The sequence below is a fragment of the Bos grunniens genome, chromosome X (assembly GCF_055505025.1).
Source record: "Bos grunniens cultivar Pamir isolate PY7600 chromosome X, Bosgru_T2T1.0, whole genome shotgun sequence".
Taxonomy (NCBI): Eukaryota; Metazoa; Chordata; class Mammalia; order Artiodactyla; family Bovidae; genus Bos; species Bos grunniens.
In genome coordinates this window covers 139,767,933-139,788,353 of record NC_141194.1, presented here as the reverse complement: position 1 = coordinate 139,788,353, position 20,421 = coordinate 139,767,933, and the positions used below count along the sequence as shown (strand labels likewise).

Below are 20,421 nucleotides of genomic sequence, written 5' to 3'. Positions count from 1 at the left end.
TTCAGGCAAGTTTTCAAAACTGGCTGGCTTGAGAAAGTGGCACACAGAGAAATAATATCAACCTAAATATGGATATAGAGAAAAGCAGAAAGAATATGCATACACACATATTCATTTTAAAGATAACCCATATCTTTGGTGGGTTCTGTCCATTGCTTCTTATTATAGAGCATAATTAGGGCTATTTATATCACTAGAGAATATATATCTGTACACATAAGCCATGAACATTCTAGGACCTATAACAGAATAAAGTGCTTTCATTTATTTTGTACAATAATAATATGGTACATGCTAAAGGTTATATACCCTGATCATGAGATGCTAAGCATGAAGGGCAAGTCTGTCACATGTCCATTAATCTACATCAAATATTTGAAATAAAGACAGCAAATAACAGACATAAAGGATTGATGCAACAGGGAAGGGCTCTCTGGAGTCTGCTGGAGAAGTCTATACTATAGTTATTCTGATAGTTGTTAGAGGGTTGCTGTAGACATTGAAATCAAAGAAACAGCCTTCTTTCCTCATTTCTATGGTTTCAAGTATAATTAATTTTAATGAATTGATTACCCACTGGGTTGCTATGGGCTATATTTTACTTTTTTTATGAACATGGTTGGAAAGTTCAAAATCACATGAAAATGACTTAAGGGAAATAATCTAGACCAATCATTTCTAACCCATTCCCATGATATTTACCACAAAGGAGCATATTATTGCTGAAGTTATTTAATATAGTGGATACAGTTCATGTGTACTTTTTGTAACATCTCATATTATTAGAAGTGCATGCTATTTACTAAATTGGACAGAAATATCATTTATGAAATAACACAGCTGAGTTAGTCCTAAAAGAGTCTCCTCAGTTGGATTTGGAATACGAACAGTTTCCAGAAATTAAAACATTAATTTTTTTAAATGATATAGAAAGATCACTTCATGTTTAATCTAGAAATTCTGTTCAGAAATTCCGCTGAATGACAAATTGATTGGTCACTGGGGATTTCCAATAAAATATTAATAGCTCAGATTTTCCCCTCCAGGGAATCTGCTCCAAATATGTGTTTCCTCTGATAAGTGTGTTTCTCATCACATGCAAACCCCATCCCATGGTTATCTGTTAGCATAACATTCACTGTGGTGGTTCTTACGGGATACAGCAGGTAAAATGAGTGGATTTAATCTGACTTTGCAATTTAATTTTTTTTAGCTATCTTTAGCATCGATACATCTCTTTCTGTATTATTTCAATTGTTTAACTTCCCCATAGAAAATCTTTCAAATTTACCTTTCAAATAGAATGTATATAGTTCTTAGTTGTCCTATGTATGAGATGACAGAATCTAGATAATGCCAGAGACATCCATACAGACTTCCCAAATCTGTCATATTACATAGCATAGCACATGGTTCTTGAACACATCTCAGCTACCTTAGAAGATGCCTCTGGTCATGGGGTATGGTGGTTTTCTGTCAGCATAGCTAAACTCAAGTCCTATATAGTTCTAGATTCAAGTTCACTACAGAGTACTTTGGACAAAATTTGTTAAGGTAGGAGTACGTCATCACCTAATTGGCATGGGGCTACACCTGGGCCCACAGCTTTCCACTGTCCACCAGATCTCCATCTTGAATGTCTCCAAGTCCCAATTCAAGCCTGTATGTAGTTCCATGGTGAAGACATCAACTCATTCTTCAAGTCACCTGTGTTGTTGAGGACAGAGATGTTAGGAATAAACATGGATTTATGTTGACCTTATAAACTCTAATTTATCCTCATGGACTCCATTTTGTGATCATGGATTCCATCTTGTTGATACTCTCCTTTTTTGAACATTCACCATTTTCCCCCCACTATCATCCCTGCCAATTACAGCAACTTTAGACATACCATCAGATACAGAGAGAATGTAATTTTCTAAGTTTACAATTGCATAAGAACTAATTCCTATGGTAAATCTCTTATTTTATAACATTCATAATGATTCTGTATCTCTGATTGAAGCTTAACTGACACACTGTGTTACACATAAGATACATTGTCCCTTAATGTAAGAAGATGCTACCACAATCCATATTACCACTGCCTTTGTAGACAATTTTTTAATAATATTGTAACATGTTTAGTACAGAAATTGATGTATAGGAGGTACTTGCAAATACTAATTTTATAAGAAATATAAGCTACTGCTTTTTCATTTATTGGCTAGGATATTTAGCATTCTTTTAAATGAAGATCTTACCATTACGTAGCCCAGGGCAATGCTTTGACCTTTTCAATATTCCATAATTAGATTGGCTGCAGTTCTACTTTGCCTCCTGTTTACAGCCTAAGCAGCCTCTGGGAAAGGGGCAGAGTAGCCAGCTGTTCACAGTTGAAAATATTTTAAAGGTCAAATAAATAGAGCATTTCAACTGTCAACTCTACTGAAAAGTATTCAATTTTTTCAGGTGAATCTAAAGAAACAGGAAATATACTCTCCATAGAACAAAGCTGAAATCATAAAATTTTGCTACTGTATTTAAGAAATTTATCAACTGACCTGGGTGGATGTCTGTACCCTTAGACAAAGGGAAGTATGCTTCTCAAACTATTTTGGCTTGTGTCTTTCTTGGGTCACTCCTCCTCCCACTCACAGCACACCTCTATTACTGCAAAAATAAGATATATCAACAGATTTTTTTTTAAAGTCTTATGCTTCCTTCTAGTAAGACAAATGAAGTTATGTCTGATTTTTTAAGAGAGAGTTATGTTTCAAGAAATGCAAATGTTAACAACTGAATTGTTCTGGTTAACAGAATTTGTGGGTTTAACCATAATTTTTATGCTTTATGATGTTTTTTAATTATCTAAACAAATTTTCCTCATAGTAGTAGATTCTAATGAATATCATTTAATGCTGCCTTAATAATTGGGGCAATCTTATTAATATCGAGTAAGTTTCTAGTATTCGATTTGGAGAATTCACTTTTGGAGTGAATTTTTGAAAGAAGTACTGACCTGACTATAATCAGAAAGTTCTGTTGTTGTTTCTTTGTTTGCCTTGTTTTTAACTCAGCCAAATAGTAAGAAAACTAATTTATAACAGGGATATTTCTCTCTCTCTCTAGTGAGTATCCAAAAGCTCTTCACAGATAAATAAATATTCTGATTGTCTTAAAAAGAAAGTAGGAAATATTAGCTGCTCAGTCATGTCTGACTGTAACACCTCCAGGCTCTTCTGTCCATGGAATTTTGCAGGCAAGAATACTGGAGTGGGTTGCTATTTCCTACTCCAGGGGATCTTCCTGACTCAGGGGTCTCCCACATTGCAGGCAGATTCTTTACCACCTGAGCCACCCAGATAATTGAAGTTTAACATATTAGAGGTAAATATAGTTACTGTTGCTTACACTTGAAAACCAAAAATATACTTTGGTGTACATGAAAAACTCAAGAGATCAGGAAAGAAAAGAGGCTGTTTAATCAGCAGTGCCATTGCTTATTTTACTGAATAGAGCTTTAAATTATAAGTGTTTGTAAGATTAATATCTTTTCCAGGATTAAAGTTTGCCTTTGCATTAATGTAATACTATGGAAAATGGGGTTATTTCTCAGAAAAAGTAGGTACCTTGCTAAGCTACCTGGACAAAAGAACTTCGAGGAGAGAGTTGTTATCTGATCTACCTCAGGAGACAATCCTTAGAGAGGCTTGATAGCTGTACCTTGAGAAAAGATACGGGAAGGGAGCGGGGGAAGGTTCACATTCTCTCCAAGGCCCAGAGTAGTTTAGAGAAGCTAAGGGCATGATGCTGCAGTATTACACAATCATGCTTCCCTAGGGGACTCTGATTGATGTTATGGTAAGAGCTACAAGGTAATAGCTTTCACCAGGGTTACCAGTTTTTCTGGGAGAGTAGAACAGAACAACTTGGAGAAGCACTACACAAAGCCTGCTATTATATAGTCACGGAAGCTCCAGGGAGACATGGACATATAAAATTAGTGCTGGAAAAACATCATCAGAAGTGCTAGGAGTCATGCACACAAAGGAGAACTACTGTGACTTTGTATAGAAGAGGGCCTGCTCTGAGACAAACAAGCATATAAATCTTAGTGATATTGTCCAGAAGTCATCTGACCTGGGCTCTTGGGACCATTCACCAATGGTTAAGATTGTCACTGAGATAGTACAACTCTAAGATCAACATGGTGAAAGGAAGATTTGACATGTTTTTCCCAGTATGAAAATAGTAGTAATTTATGACTATTATGTTTCTAGACATAAGAAAGTACAGATACTCCAAAAAAGAGTCCTTATAAACTTCTCACCCATGGATAAGTAGCATCCTTTTGCCTCCTGGCAATACTAGATACCTTTACTGTGCCTTTAGGACATGCCAGTGTTAGGCAAGGATTTGCTGGGCATAATCTTTTATTGGGAAGTTTACTAGTAATCTTAGTAAGAACATAAATTTCCTTTCAAAAGTGCTAGAAACAGTTGAGATAAAGCTATTCTAGACTATAGCTTAATACCCACAATGAGGTATTGGGAAGATTTAATGCAACCCTAAAGGGAATAATTAAGAAACATATGGATAATCATGCTAATAATTTAGATGAGAAGTTTTATCACTTCCATCATTTACATATAGAGAGATTTCCTAGGAATTATGTTTAATAATTCAGACTTATACATGGGAAGAAAGGGGAGTCCTTTTAACTCAATAACTAGATAATCCATACTAGGACATAAAAATAAATTATAGTTATATATAAGTATTATATGTATAATGTAAGATAAATCATTTTAAGTATCAACTTGATAATAATGCAGAGCTTATTATAGTCATGGTTCACATACCTCTTAGAGATGTCAGTCATGGTTTATTATTCAATCTATCCTTTGATTTACATACCATGATTTAAAATTTTAAGATTAATATATATTAACTGGAAATGACACTATATATTTATCTATAAATAGATACACAGTTATATATGTATGGTTTATATATACTACACTATCTTATTAATATTGATACCAAATGTAAACTTATTTCCAGATACTACAATTTAGCTAGGTAGATTCCTTACTATTGGACAAATGAAAACAAAATCAAAGGTTTGAAAACAATTAAAACATTTTGGTATATTGAAAATGGCTATTAAATGGGTAAGTTGGGAAACATGCAAAAATACTACAGTTTACTAGAAGGAAAAGAAACTTACATTAAAGACAAATAGAAAAAAATAGTACCTTTTGGAGGAAAGCAAAAGTATGGAAATCCACTAGCAAACTAAAGGCCATAAATTTAAAAAGCAGTAATTAAAGTTTTTGAAAGGGGAAAGGATGATATTCCTGCCCCTATAAAAAGGTAGAGCTTCCCAGGTGGCACTAGTGGTACAGAATCTGCATACCAATGTAGGAGACCCTGATTCGATGCCTTGGTACGGGAAGATCCCCTGGAGAAGGATATAGCAACTTACTCCAGTATTCTTGCCTGGGAGACCCCATGGTCAGAGGAGCCTGGCAGGCTACAGTCCCTGGGGTTGCAAAGTCAGACACGACTGAGCACACATGTAAATATAGGTTGAAGATTACTAGAGAGGTCCATGATTTCAAAGTTAATTAGATAAAAACTTTAATGCAGTTTTTCTTGAATGAGTCACCAGAGAAATCTGAAATAGCATATACAAATTAAGGTAAATTCATTCTACTTAAATAGTAGGAAATAACAGAATTACCTAGGGATTTAAAAAAAAAGTAATTATTGAACTCTACCATTATAAATGCTGATTTAGTGGGTCTGTTATAGAATCCAGGTGTATATTTTTTAACAAAATTCCTGGTTATCACAATGGAAGAGTTCCAACTAGGAAATTTCAGACACATAGAAGCATCAGAAAGTGTTGTTCTAAATTCACCACAAGATCATATAACTGGAGAAACCCCAAATCAAAGGGTAAATCATTGGCATTCTTATTATGTCCTAGGGGGATAACTCATGAAATAATGAAGGTAGTCTGAGTTCAGCAGTATTGTTTACAACAAATATTTTTCATTTTAATGTAGTTCAATTTACATTTTGTAACATGTAAGAGTAACGTCTGTGCTAAGAAAGATCACAGATGTACTTCACTAAAAGCTACATAGAACCAATTTGGTTGTGTATATATAGGGGATGAACTATGGATGGAGGTTCGTGACATTGTACAGGAGACAGGAATCAAGACCATCCCCAAGAAAAAGAAAAGCACAAAAAGCAAAATGGCTGTCTGAGGAGGCCTTACAAATAGCTGTGAAAAGAAGAGAAGTGAAAAGGAAAGATATAAGCATCTGAATGCAGAGTTCCAAAAAAAGCAAAGAGAGATAAGAAAGCCTTCTGCAGTGATCAATGCAAAGAAATAGAGGAAAATAGTAGAAAGGGAAAGTCTAGAGATCTCTTCAAGAAAATTGGAGACACCAAGGGAAAATTTCATGCAAAGATGGGCTTAATAAAGGACAGAAATGATTTGGAACTAACTGAAGCAGAAGATATTAAGAAGAGGTGGCAAGAATACACAGAAGAAATGTACAAAAAAGATCTTCATGACCCAGATAATCACGATGGTGTGATCACTCACCTAGAGCCAGACATCCTGGAATGTGAAGTCAAGTGGGCCTTAGGAAGCATCACTATGAACAAAGCTAATGGAGGTGATGAAATTCCAGTTGAGCTATTTCAAATCGTGAAAGATGATGCTGTGAAAGTGCTGCACTCAATATGCCAGCAAATCTGGAAAACTCAGCAGTGGCCACAGAACTGGAAAAGGTCAGTTTTCATTCCAATTAAATTCCTAATAAAGGCAATGCCAAAGAATGCTCAAACTACCGCACAATTGCACTCATCTCACATGCTAGTAAAGAAATGCTTAAAATTCTCCAAGCCAGGCTTTAGCAATACATGAACCGTGAACTTTCAGATGTTCAAGCTGGTTTTAGAAAAGGTAGAGGAACCAGAGATCAAATTGCCAACATCTGCTGGGACACCAAAAAAGCAAGAGAGTTCCAGAAAAACATCTATTTCTGCTTTATTGACTATGCCAAAGCCTTTGACTGTGTGGATCACAATAAACTGTAGAAAATTCTGAAAGAGATGGGAATATCAGATCACCTGACCTGCCTCTTGATAAACCTGTATGCAGGTGAGGAAGCAACAGTTAGAACTGGACATGGAACAACCGACTGGTTCCAAATAGGAAAAGGAGTATGTCAAGGCTGTATATTGTCACCCCACTTGTTTAATTTCTATGCAGAGTACATCATGAGAAATGCTGGGCTGGAAGAAACTCAAGCTGGAATCAAGATTGCTGGGAGAAATATCAATAACCTCAGATATGCAGATGACACCACCCTTATGGCAGAAAGTGAAGAGGAACTAAAAAGCCTCTTGATGAAAGTGAAAGAGGAGAGTGAAAAAGTTGGCTTAAAGCTCAACATTCAGAAAACTAAGATCATGGCACCTGGTCCCATCACTTCATGGCAAATAGATGGGGAAACAGTAGAAACAGTGTCAGACTTTATTTTGGGGGACTCCAAAATCACTACAGATGGTGATTGAAGCCATGAATTTAAAAGACACTTACTCCTTGGAAGGAAAGTTATAACCAACCTAGACAGCATATTAAAAAGCAGAGGCATTACTTTGCCAACAAAGGCCCATCTAGTTAAGGCTCTAGTTTTTCCAGTGGTCATGTATGGATGTGAGAGTTGGACTATAAATAAAGCTGAGCAGTGAAGAATTGATGCTTTTGAACTGTGGTGTTGGAGAAGACTCTTGAGAGTCCCTTGGACTGCAAGGAGATCCAACCAGTCCATCCTAAAGGAGATTAGTCCTAAATATTCATTGGAAGGACTGATGATGAAGCTCAAACTCCAATACTTTGGCCACCTGATTCAAAGAGCTGACTCATTTGAAAAGAACCTGATGCTGGAAAAGACTGAGGGCAGGAGGAGAAGGGGACGACAGAGGATGAGATGGTTGGATGGTATCACCAACTCGATGGACATGGGTTTGAGTGGACTCCGGGAGTTGGTGATGGACAGGGAGGCCTGTAGTGCTGTGGTTCAATGGTGTCACAAAGAGTTGGACACAACTGAGTAACTGAACTGAACTTAACTGAATTGATAGTGGGGATGATAACACAATTATACACTAAATTTTAGCATGAAAGGAAATGTTTTAGATTAAATCACAATAGTGATAAGAAAGGAAAACAACAAAATTTTTAGAATTTTATATCCTTGATCTTTTTTTAAAAAATAGAATACATATTAATTCCTGTATGTATCATAAAGTTAAATTTCCTATCAAAGCCTGATGTGCATCTTATGACCAAAATTAATGCACTATTTGATCAGTTGTGAACTACTAAAATTATTTCAACTATAGATTATAGTAATGGCTATTTTGAAAAGCAACTGTATGAATTTATAATCCACAAGCCATAAAATGCACTAATTTAAATTGTACAATTCAATAGCTTTAAATATATATACAGAGTTTTAAAACGCTCATCATATCTAACTTGAGAACTTTTTCATTACCCCCAAAAGAAACTCCATGCACGTTAGCATACATTCCCCGTTCTACCCCCCAGTCTTCTCAGCTTGAGGCAAACAGTAATCTACTCAATATCTCTATAGAATTATCCATTCATTCTACTTTATATAAATGGAATCATACACTATTGGTCTTTTGTGACTCACTTCTTTCACATAACAAATTGTTTTCAAGGTTGAGCCACATTGTAACATACATCAGCTCTTCATTTGTATTGCCAAATAATCGGCTATATCGTATTTTAGGTGTCTCACATTTTGGATATTATGAATAATAATAATACTGTAAATATTTGCACACAAGGTTTTGTATGTACATGTTTTCATATACCAAGGAGTTAAATTGCTAGATTATACAGCTACACCATTTACAGAGAGTGAGTAATGCATGCTCAGTCACATCAGGCACTTTGCGATCTCATGGACTAGAGCCTGCCAGGCCCCTCTGTCCATGGAATTTTCCAGACAAGAATACTGGGATGGGTTGCCATTACTTCATCCAGGGGCTTTTCCCAACCTAGAAATCAAACCTGCATCTCATGCAAATTCTTTACCACTGAGCCACTGGGGAAAGCACCATTTTACAGTCCAACTAACAATTAGTGCATATTCCAATTTCTTCACATTCCAACTAACCTTTATTAGTGTCTATTTTATTACAGCCATCCTGCATGCATGCTAAGTCACTTCAGTCATGTCCAAATCTTTTTGACCCTTTGGATTGTAGCCCGCCAGGCTCCTCTGTCCATGGGATTCTCCAGTCAAGAATACTGGAGTGGGTTGCCATGCCCTCCTCCAGAGATCTTCCCGACTCAGGGATCAAACCTGTGTCTCCTGCGGCTCACACACTGCAGGCAGATTCTTTACTGCTGAGCCACCAGGGAAGCCCTACCATCATACTAGTGAATGTGAATTGATATCTCATTGTGGTTTTGATTTGCATTTCTATAATAATTAGTGATATTCAGAATCTTTTCATGCTCTTATTGGTCGTTTATTTGTCTTTGGAGAAATGTTTATCAGATAAGTTGCCCTTTAAAAAGTAGGCCATTTATCATTTCATTATTGAGTTCTAAGCATTTTGTATATATTCTGGGTAGAAATCCTTATTGAGATATAGTATTTGAAGATATTTTTTTCCTATTCTGTGACTTGTGTTTTCATGTTCTTGATAATATTATTTACAGCAAACTTGTTTTTCACTTCTTATAGTCTAATTTATTTGTTTGTGGCCTGTGCTTTTTGTGTCATGTCTTATAAATTATTGAAGTGAAGTGAAGTGAAAGTTGCTCAGTTGTGTCCGACTCTTTGGGATTCCATGGCCTATATAGTCCATGGAATTCTCTAGGCCAGAATACTGGAATGGGTAGCCTATCCCTTCTCCAGTGGATCTTCCCAACCCAGGAATCAAACCGGGTGGGTCTCCTGCATTGCAGCCGGATTCTTTACCAACTGAACTATGAGGGAAGCCCGTAGCTTCCTTTTGCCTAACCCCAAATCATTACAATTTACTCCCATATTTTCTTTTACAAGTTTTATTGTTTTAGCACTCACGTCTAATTCTAAAATCCACTTTGAGTTAATTTTTTTGCAGTGTGAGGAGATCTACCCACTGGTGAGGGGACTTCCCTGAGTTCAAGAACTCTTTTAATGTTCCCTCCTTGTGGCAAATGTTCCATCCCCATTCTGCTCTTTTTCTTTTGTCCTACCCAGTGACATAGAGGTTCTCTTGCTATTTTGGAAGTCTGAGGTTATATGCCAACAATCAGTAAGATGTTCTGTGAAAACTGTTCCACCTTTTGATGTATTTATGGAAGGCGGTGAGCTCCACCTCCTACTCCTCCTCCATCTTCTTGACCCTCTCTCAAAAAGACTCATTCTTGAAGACTTCCCTGATGGTCCAGTGGTTAAGATTCTGCACTACCAATGCAGGGGGTATAGGTTCAATCTCTAGTCTGGGAACTAAGATCCCACATGCCATGTCAAAAGTATGGCCAAAAAGACTCAGAGTCTGAATATGCTAAGCAACTGTGAGTCTCCAAGAGGATGATATGGTATGCATCCTGTGTCAATTGTGTTTGTTCAGTTAACCATTATTTTCATTTTTATGGTTTGTGTTTCATTTTCTTTTTTCACTGAACATTTCTCAAGACTTATGTTGCTGAGAATACCCTTTGGAAAACACTAATTTCATGTATTTCTTTTTAAGCAAGAAATTTACCTGGCTCTGTGCAATGCCTGATTTGACAGTTTAATCTGGGAACTATGGCATTTTCAAAGATTACATGATTGCCTAATTCTATATATCCAGAGTATATATAAACATCTGGGGAAGCTCAGGATGTTGATAAAATACTAGCTGCCAAACAGGGTTTATGGAGAAACTTCAAAGCCCCAATTTGGATTTCCAAATGTCAGATATAAGGAAACACCATGATAATGAGCCCCAGACCCTGTTGTTGGGTAAAGGGACCTATAGAAATTTTCAGCTAATGTACAGGCCAGGTCATTCTGAAGACTAACATATTACAGAAGAGTTTATCTCCATATGGACACCACAGTAGTATCCTTCCCTAAACTTATTTTAAGAACCCAAGAAACTACATAGTTTCAAATCCTTACTCTGCCCTTTCCAGATGCTGGGACCATTGGCCAATGCTTTATCCTTCTTACTTGAACCTCAATTTGCTCATCTATAAAATGGGGATAATAATAGTTATTAGGATTTCTTAGATGTTCAAAGATAGTCTAGGAAATTTCAAATACTTGGTACATAGCATAGGTACCACATGTTACCCCAGCATTTCAGCCCCTTTAAATGTATTTAATGATGTTTTATACTAAACATTTTTCTTGGCAATATGCATGTAACAAATTCTTAGCAACTAATAAGGTTTAGAGCTTATCAAGGATTAATAAGTATTCTTTTAATTGAAGGGAAAGATACAAATGGAAAGAAATTATTGTTTAATATCAACAGTATGCCAGAAGTTCTAAGTAAATTATTTTTCTGGAGTTAAGTCATCACAACATTTCTGTCAGCACTATTATCCCTATTTAATAAATGATAAATAAAAGGTTCAAAAATTGACTTAATACTTGTTACTCAGCTACTAGGAAATAAATTCAAGATATAAGTCTGTCTGATACAGTATCTTAACATTCCTTCTCATATTCCAGACTGTTATTTAACAAATTTGGAGACTTTCCCTAAACCCAGATTATACTTTTTTTGGATAGGGTATTATTCATGTTATGCTGTTATTAAAAATGCAAAACTCTAATAGCATGTTGCACATATTGCTATGGAATCCTTGGATATTCTTCATAAACAATCAATACAATATTTCTAAATATGTTAATACCATGGAAAATAAGATTTCTAAAAATAGAATGGGATAATGCAAATACATGGAATCTTATGGATATACTAAATGAAATATACTTTAACACAAATTTAGAATATTAAATACCACAGTAAATGGAAAAGTATGAAAAGATACAGCCTGGATTTGCCTTCTTCTAGGTAAAAAAAAAAAAAATTGAAAACTTTCAATTGGGAAAAAGATTAAGATGACACAGTAAAGGTCACGGGGCTCACCTCTCCCAACAAACACATCAAAATGCATCTAAATGTGGAACAATTCTCAATGAAAACTACCTGGAAACTGGCAGAAGGACTCCTGTGTATGCAAGAAAATAAGAAAGATACACGTGTACTCAGGGAGCAAGGTAAGAAAAGTGATGAGGATGGGATGTATGTCCCTGGGAGGGAATTCAGAAAAAGGGAAAATATGTGGGTGGATACCTGTCCTGGGAAGTGAATGCTTACAGCCATGGATTTGATGCCCCAGTGCTGGGCTCCAAGATGGGAGGGACCAGCCGCCGCACTGTCGCTGGTAACAGGAGGGTGCCAGGAGGCCCGTACTTGGCTCCAGATGAGGGCACACACATCAGATTGCCCCTGAGGAAAGGAGGAGAGAGGTCTACACTAGCAGCCACCAGGTTTTCCTTGACCAGTGGTCAAGGTATGTGCCCCAGATTGATCTGAGCAATCATCACAGCCTTGCTCATGCCTTATTATAGTGCATCACTGGATCAGCTGTGACCATGAGTTGAAAGAAGACTCAGCCCAGGAAGAAGAGGTAACCTGGTCACAGGGCTGAACCTGGCTGGGACGACAACTGCCATCATTGGTACTCACTCAGGCAGTGCATTAGAAGTAGCCCCGATCCCTGAGAGCCAATGCTCCATCACAGCTCACCTCCCAATACATGCCAAGCATCCAAACAGGCCTCATCATTTTTACAGTATGGCAACACAGTAGGGTGGCAGAGCCTGGAGGTCGAGATTGGCTATGAGGGACAAAGGGGACTTGTACCCATGACTGCTTCTGAATGGAAATAATAATAATAGTAGCACCTACCTATCAGGAGTGCATGTGTGCTCAGTTGCTCCAGTAATGTCCAACTCTTTGTGAGCCCATGGCCCCCTGCCAGGGGCCCCTGTCCATGGCATTTCCAGGCAAGAATAAGGGAGTGGGTTACCATGCCCTCCTCCAGGGGACCTCCCCAACCCAGGGATCGAACCCACATCTCTTATGTCTCCTGCATTGGCAGGTGGGTTCTTTACCACTAGTGCCACTTGGGAAACCCTGCCTCTGAGTGGAGCAAGGGAAAAACATTCTGGTGTCTGCATAGGCAGCACATAAGAGGCAGCTTGGACCTCTGTTGCTGACATAGGCTGAGAGCCCACACGGGCCCCACTTGTTCAGCACTCCATGCACTGGGGAAGCCTCCTGGTTCAGGGAAACGGGAAAACGCACTTCAAGGAAACAGAGCCTGCTTGTCCCTGATGCTCAGGGTTTCTGGTCCAGCAACTTAAGATCAGGCCCCATCCCTCCTAGGGTTGTGACAGCCACTGGGAAGGGCAGATCATCTTCTCACAAGGCTCTAGTTCCAGCACCCTTCATCTCTACCCTACCCGCTACCAAGGTAATAGCTGCCAGCACACCATTGGGAAAGACATGATTTGCACTTCATCAAATCCAGCTCACCCACCAAAGGCATGAGACACACACAGTCTGTATAGGGACACTCGTTCATAAGAATACCTGTTCAAGACCACAGTAGGTAACAGTTCACCTAAACTCATAGGGGCAGAGAAAGTTAAGCAACACAAAAAGACAGGAAATACTTTCAATTGAAAGAGCAAGAGAAAACTACTGAAAAAAAAAAAAAAACAGAAATAAATGATTGACCAGATAAAGAATCCAGAGTATTTGTTTTAAGAATGTTAAGTGAACTAGGGAAAAGATTATATGAACACAGTGAGAATTTTTACAAAGAATTGAAAAAGATTCAATCAGAAATGAGCAATAGCTGAAAATTAAAACAAAACTCATGTTAGAATTTATGAATAGCATACTAAGTTACATGGAAGAATACAAAAGTGGTATGGAAGATAGAATTATGGAAATCACACATTTAGAATAGCAAAAAGAAAAGCACATTTTGAAAAATGAAAGTAGTATAAGATCTCTGGAATAACAGTAAACAAACAAACATTTGTATTATAGGGGGCCTAGAAGGAGAAGAGAGAGACTGGAGGATCAAAAAAAGTATTTGAATAAATTTTGACTGAAAACTTCCCAAATCTGAAGAAGAAAACATGTATCTAGCCACAAGAGGTACATGGAGTCCCAAACAAGATGAACCCAAATATACCCACACTAAGACTTACATACTGTAATTGAAATGGCAAAAGTCAAAGAGAGATTCTAAAGGCAGTAAGAGTCATATACAAGGGAATCATAAGGCCATCAGCTGATTTCTCTGTAGTAACTTTGCAGGCCAGAAGGGAGCAGAATGACATATCAAAAGTCCCAAAAGGGAAAAGGATAGCCTAACACCATGATTACCATTTAGAATAGGAGAAGTAAAGAATTTCTTAGACAAGCAAAAACAGAAAGAATTCATCAGTACTACATTGATTCTTAAGGAAATGTTAAATATGGTCTTCTCTAAGTGTAAAAGAAGTAAGAAGCTATATTGTTGTTCAGTTGCTGAGTTGTGCCCAACTCTTTGTGACCCCACACACTGCAGCACACCAGGCTTCACTATCTCCTGGTGTTTGCTCAGATTCATGTCCACTGAGTTGATGATGCCACCCAACCATCTCATCCTTTGCCACCCCCTTCTCCTTTTGCCTTAAACAACCTCAGCTATGCAGGTGAAACACCCTAATGGAAGAAAATGAAAAGTAACTAAAGAGCCTTTTGATGAGGGTAAAAGAGAAGGGTGAAAGCTGGCTTAAAACCCAACATTCAAAAACAAGATCATGGCATCTGGTCTCATCATCTCATGACAAATAGAAGGGGAAAGAGTGGAAACAGTAGCAGATTTTCTTTTTCTTTTTTTTTTTTTTTTGGACTTCAAAATCACTGCAGATGGTAACTGCAGCCTTGAAATTAAAAGATGCTTGCTCCTTGAAAGGAAACCTGTGACAGACCTAGACAGCATTTTAAAAAGCAGAGACATCACTTTGCTGACAAAGCTCTGTATACTCAAAGCTACGGTTTTTCAAGTAGTCATGTATGAATGTGAGAGTTGGACCATAAAGAAGGCTGAGCACCAAAGAATTCATGCTTTTGAACTGTGGTGCTGGAGAAGACTCTTGAGAGTCCCTTGGACTGCAAGGAGATCCAACCAGTCAGTCCTGAAGGAGGGCAACCCTAAATATTCATTGAAAAGACTGATGCTGAAGCTGAAACTCCAGTACTTTGGCCACCTGATGCAAAGAGCCAACTCACTGAAAAAGACCCTGATGGTGGGGAAGACTGAGGGCAGGAGAAGAAGGGGATGACAGAAGATGAGATGATTAGATAGCATCACCAACTCAATGGACATGAATTTGAGCAATCTCTGGAAGATTGTGGAGGACAGAGGAGGCTGGCATGCTGCAGTCCATAGGGTTGCAAAGAGTTGGACACGACTTAGTGACAGAACAACAAAGGTATAAACTTTCTGAATGAAAGGCCTATACTGTGAAAATTTGAAAACATTGATGAAGGATATTGAAGATGATGCAAAAAATAAAAGATATTATGTGGTCTTGGATTATAAGAATTAGTATTTTTTTAAAAAGCCATGCTACTGAAAGCAATCTACAGATTTAATGCAATATTTATCAAAAATATTCATGACATTTTTCACAGGAGTTGAACAAATTAGCCTAAAATTCATATGTAACCACAAAAGACCCCAAATCTCCAAAGTAATCTTCAGAAAAAAAGCACAAAACTGGAGGTATCACTCCCCCCAGATTTCAGACTATATATACTACAAAGCTACAGTAATCAAAACAACATGATACTGGTTGGTGAACACATGGAAGTTTGGGGAGAGTGGCATAATTGCAAAGAGCATGGAAGCTTCATGTCCCATCCCACATACTTTTTTCTCTGCATCTCTTCCATCTGACTGTCTCTGAGTTATCCTTGGGCAATAAACCTGTAATCTACTTTGGGAGGTGAGAGAAGATAGTGGAGTAAAAGAACTTGGGTTCACCTCCTCTCATGAAAGCACCAAAATCACAACTAACTGCTCAACAACCATTGACAGAAAAGACTAGAACCTACCAAAAAAGATACCCTACAATCAAGGACAAAGAAGCCCCAGTGATATGATAGGAAGGGCACATTCATGATACAGTCAAATTTGTCAAGCTATGAACTGGAAAATAATTATATTGCAGATGTTTTCCCAGAATAGTGAAAGTTCTGAGCCCCACATCAGGCTTCCCAGTCTGGGGTTTGGCATCAAGAGGAGCCACCAGAGCATATGGTTTTGAGGGCCAGCAGGGCTTGATCACAAATACACCACAGTAATGGGGACACAGAAACTGCACTTGTAGAGTGCTCACACAAGGTCTTGCGTGCACCAGGACCCAGGTGAAAAAGCAATGAATTCATAAGGAGCCTGGGCCAGACTTATCCAATAGTCTTGGTGAGTCTCCTGAGAAGGGGGGCGGCATTACTGGTGAGCACTCACTGACATGAGCTCTCCTCATGGCCATTTTGACAGCAAGTCCTGGCCCCTACCAACAGCCTATAAGCTCCAGTGTAAGGACACCTCAGGCCAATTAACCAACAGGGTGGGTATATAGCCTCACCCATCAGCACCTAGGCTTTCAATAGAAACAAACCAGTTCTTCTCCACAACAGTGCCCGACTACATGTTGCACAATCAATGCTTCAAAATAAATTGGCCTTTGCAGTTTTGCCTCATATGCTATATTCACCTGACCTCTTGCCAACTCACAACCACTTCTTCAAGCATCTCAATTTTTTGCAGGAAAAATGCTTCCACAACCAGCAGAAGGCAGAAAACGGTTTCCAAGAGTTCACTGAATCCCAGAGCATGGATTTTTAAGCTACAGGAATAAACAAACTTATGTCTTGTTGGCAAAAATGTGTTGATTGTAATGGTTCCTATTTTGATTAATAAAAATGTGTTTGAGCCTGGTTATAATGATTTAAAATTCACAGTCGGAAACTACAGTTACATATTGCACCTAGAATAAAGACTTTCTAACAACGTTCTCAAGAAATGACAGTCATTTCAGTTATTTCAAGATACGTGAACTAAATGATAAATATAAAATGCATCAAATCAGCACTAAACCAGTGTTGTGTGCAGTAAACTTGTTCACAATTAAAATGCATAGCAGCCAATCTTTTGAAAATGCTTGCTTTCAGAACATTAATTAATCAGTCACTAAACTTCATGATATTTCCCATGAAAACACTCAATTTAAAAAACAAAATATTCACATTTCTTTCCTATAGATGAAAAGCATGGGTTTTAGTTATGAATTAATTAACCTAGTAGCAAATTTCTTACAACAGAAAATGTCTCTGATGTGGTAACTTTTCTTTCTACAATTTTGGCAGGCAACATGTTATATATTTTCTTTAAAATATGAAATACAATGAGAAGATATTTTATGGACAATCCATAACCTCTGCATACTGCAGTTTGGTTCCTTTTTCTGATTATGATAGATCATTGCTTTTTAAAATCATGGGAAAGATATACCAAGTCTCTTTCCAAATTAGTACATGGAGTATCTCTGCATTCAGTTTTGCAATGTTTCAAGAATACTCCTTGCTATTTTAAAAAGTAAAATCAGCAGATTTGAGGTAACAGATGTCAGAAATTATCAAGGCCATTACAGGCTAATTATTTACCAAAACATCATCTTAAAGGCAAAGTATTCAGAAATAATTATGGCTTTCTATATTACTCATTGCAGCCATTAGAAATTTCTTTGGAGCCCAAGGACTAAAGTTTTTTTTTTTTTTTTCCTAATCCCTCCTCCTGCCCTACTTAGCACTGAGTCAGACAGTGAGACACCCTGCTTTCAGCAGCATAGATGAACACTTAGAAAATTCTGTTCACTTATTATATCTAATATCCCTTATTTTACTGATAACTGTTGAACAATCTATGCAAGTATTATGATAAAAACCAATATACACCAAAATTTCATTAGTTTCTCCCTCAAAATTTAGAAAACTTCTGTATTTCACATTTTCCCTAAACACATATGTAATCCTGTTAGGTGTATATGATCATTATTACAATTTAAATTTACTGACTTCAAGATTCTAATGGTTAAAAATTAATAGTCTCTATTTTTTAGGCACCATGGCCTAGAGGCAAAAGGTCAGACCTATATGGAAGAAACAGCAAGCTCTTACCTTATGGCCAAAAAGGTATCTCAATTCCAAGAGTTATGGTCTATTTTATACCATCATACATATATTCCATCTCCAGTGCAGATTCATTTGATTGACCACATGGAGTTCCATGCTGAAAAATAATATTCAGCTGTGTCACTGTTCATTAGGAAAGGCTATCATGATTAATTTGTATCTGATATGGATACAGGAGGGGGTAGCAAACTTTCTTGTGCAGGTAATTTACCATCCCTGCAATAGTAAACATGTTCCCACTTGACAGTTCCCTTGTCACAGAATGAAGGGAGCCATTAGTGTAAACAAGGGAATAGTCAAGAGGGGAGGGCAAAAAGAAGAAAAAAATTTAGGGAAAACAAAAATTATGTTTTGTCATTCAGAGAAAAAAAAATGCTTAGCTGTTGAATGTATAGTGTATGCTTTTCAACCAGTTGATTTTCAGCTAGGGTAATTGTGTGTGTGTGTGTGTGTGTGTGTATAAATTACACCTATATGTGTGTGTATGTATATGTATACATATACATACACACACACACATATATACACACATATATAAAAGTAACCAGTCAGTAACTTCTTTAAAATATTTCACGTTACTTATATGCAATGTCACATAGACTTCATAGACTGGGACCTGGGGACTGGAGTCGACAAGAAGAGAGACGCAGGGGACCCAAGTCTCGAGTGAAACAAGGGTACTTTATTTGCAGAAATGCATGCTTATATATCTTCAATAAAATGATTAATCAGCCATTAAAAAGAATGAAATTCCACCAGTTGCAACAAAATGGATAGTCCTTTAAGTAAAAGGTCACTGAAGAGAGTCACTAAAGGGAATCCAAGCGGGTGCTCTTTCCCATGATCTCAGTCCTGAGAACTGCATGCAGCTCTGCTCGTTCCTGTTTTCCAGGAACTGATAAGGAACAGAGAGTCTGTAAGAAATGGCACACAAAGGAAGAAAACATATTGGATCCCTTAAAGTTGAATGTCCCCTGACAATGCAGTATTGCCCATATTAAAAAACATATCTGGTACTGTTTTAAAAATTAGAAATATATACTAGACTGCTGTGAGCTCTGAGCATACTGGTTTATTTCTACAGAAAGCAGAGCTTGGTTTGTGGTTAACAACTTGTCTCCCTAGGGTAAAAATTCACACTAGAGATTATCCAAATTGATTGGCCACAGTTTAGTGAACATATGTCCTCCTGAAAAGCTGCTTTTTCTCCTTCCCTAACATATCCAAAGGAGCACAAAAATAGATGGCAGGAGAAGGGATATACAACAGATTTTATTATCACTGGTCAGACAGTAACAGCTGTCACATGAAGCTAGGCTTGCCAAACAGAAAAAAGAAAAAAATATATATATATATATTTCCCCCCTGTGACTACAGATGATACATGATTTCTCTATGAAAACCAAACTTTTGTTTATTTTAGATATAGTTCTATAAAGTCCACATAATCACCTTTTTTTCTATTCTGCATTTTATTGCTAGTCCTTAGCCAGCAGAATAAGGCAAGAAAAATAAAATAGTAAGGATTGATAAAAGAAATAAGTAAAACTATCATTATTTGCAATTGATAATGTCTTATATAGGAACTATAATAGAATCTAGAGATAAAATACTAGAATTAATGTTTATCAACATTGCTTGATTTAAAATCAATATCTAAAATCAATTGCTTTCTATATCCTAGCAAATCTCACTGGAAAATGAGATTTCTTTTTGTTTATTTGCCTTGTTTATTTTATTTTTTACTTTACAATATTGTATTGGTTTTGTCATACATCAACATGAATCCGCCACAGGTGTACACCCAGAGGGATGGTATGGGGAGGGAGGTGGGAGGGGGGGGGTCAGGATTGGGAACACGTGTACACCTGTGGTGGAAAATGAAATTTTTAAGAGATATATATTTCGATGCTGCAGTAAATTTCAATACCTATGAGTAAACCTCCTAAGAGCTATATAAAGCTTTTATGGATAAAATTAGAAAAAAAATTATTGAGAAATATTAAGATACGACTAAATAGATCATTATGCTATATTTGTTAAATATATAGCAAA

The 20,421-nt window shown here is 37.2% G+C and overlaps 1 long non-coding RNA gene across 5 annotated transcripts in view; it reads right to left on the bottom strand.

The window, feature by feature from the left end:
• Positions 1–208: 208 nt before the first annotated feature.
• The window catches only part of LOC147341493 (uncharacterized), a 323,003-nt gene continuing 302,790 nt past the window's right edge, over positions 209–20,421 (bottom strand). For 2 of the 5 annotated variants that reach the window (XR_015159461.1, XR_015159464.1), the window contains 3 exons: positions 18,352–18,463; positions 2,547–2,655; positions 210–1,707 (listed from right to left, as the gene is read on the bottom strand). This is a non-coding gene — a long non-coding RNA (uncharacterized LOC147341493). Of the gene's footprint in view, positions 1,708–2,546; positions 2,656–18,351; positions 18,464–20,421 lie in introns of all 5 variants that reach the window. The other 3 variants (XR_015159465.1, XR_015159463.1, XR_015159466.1) reach the window with 3 other exon arrangements.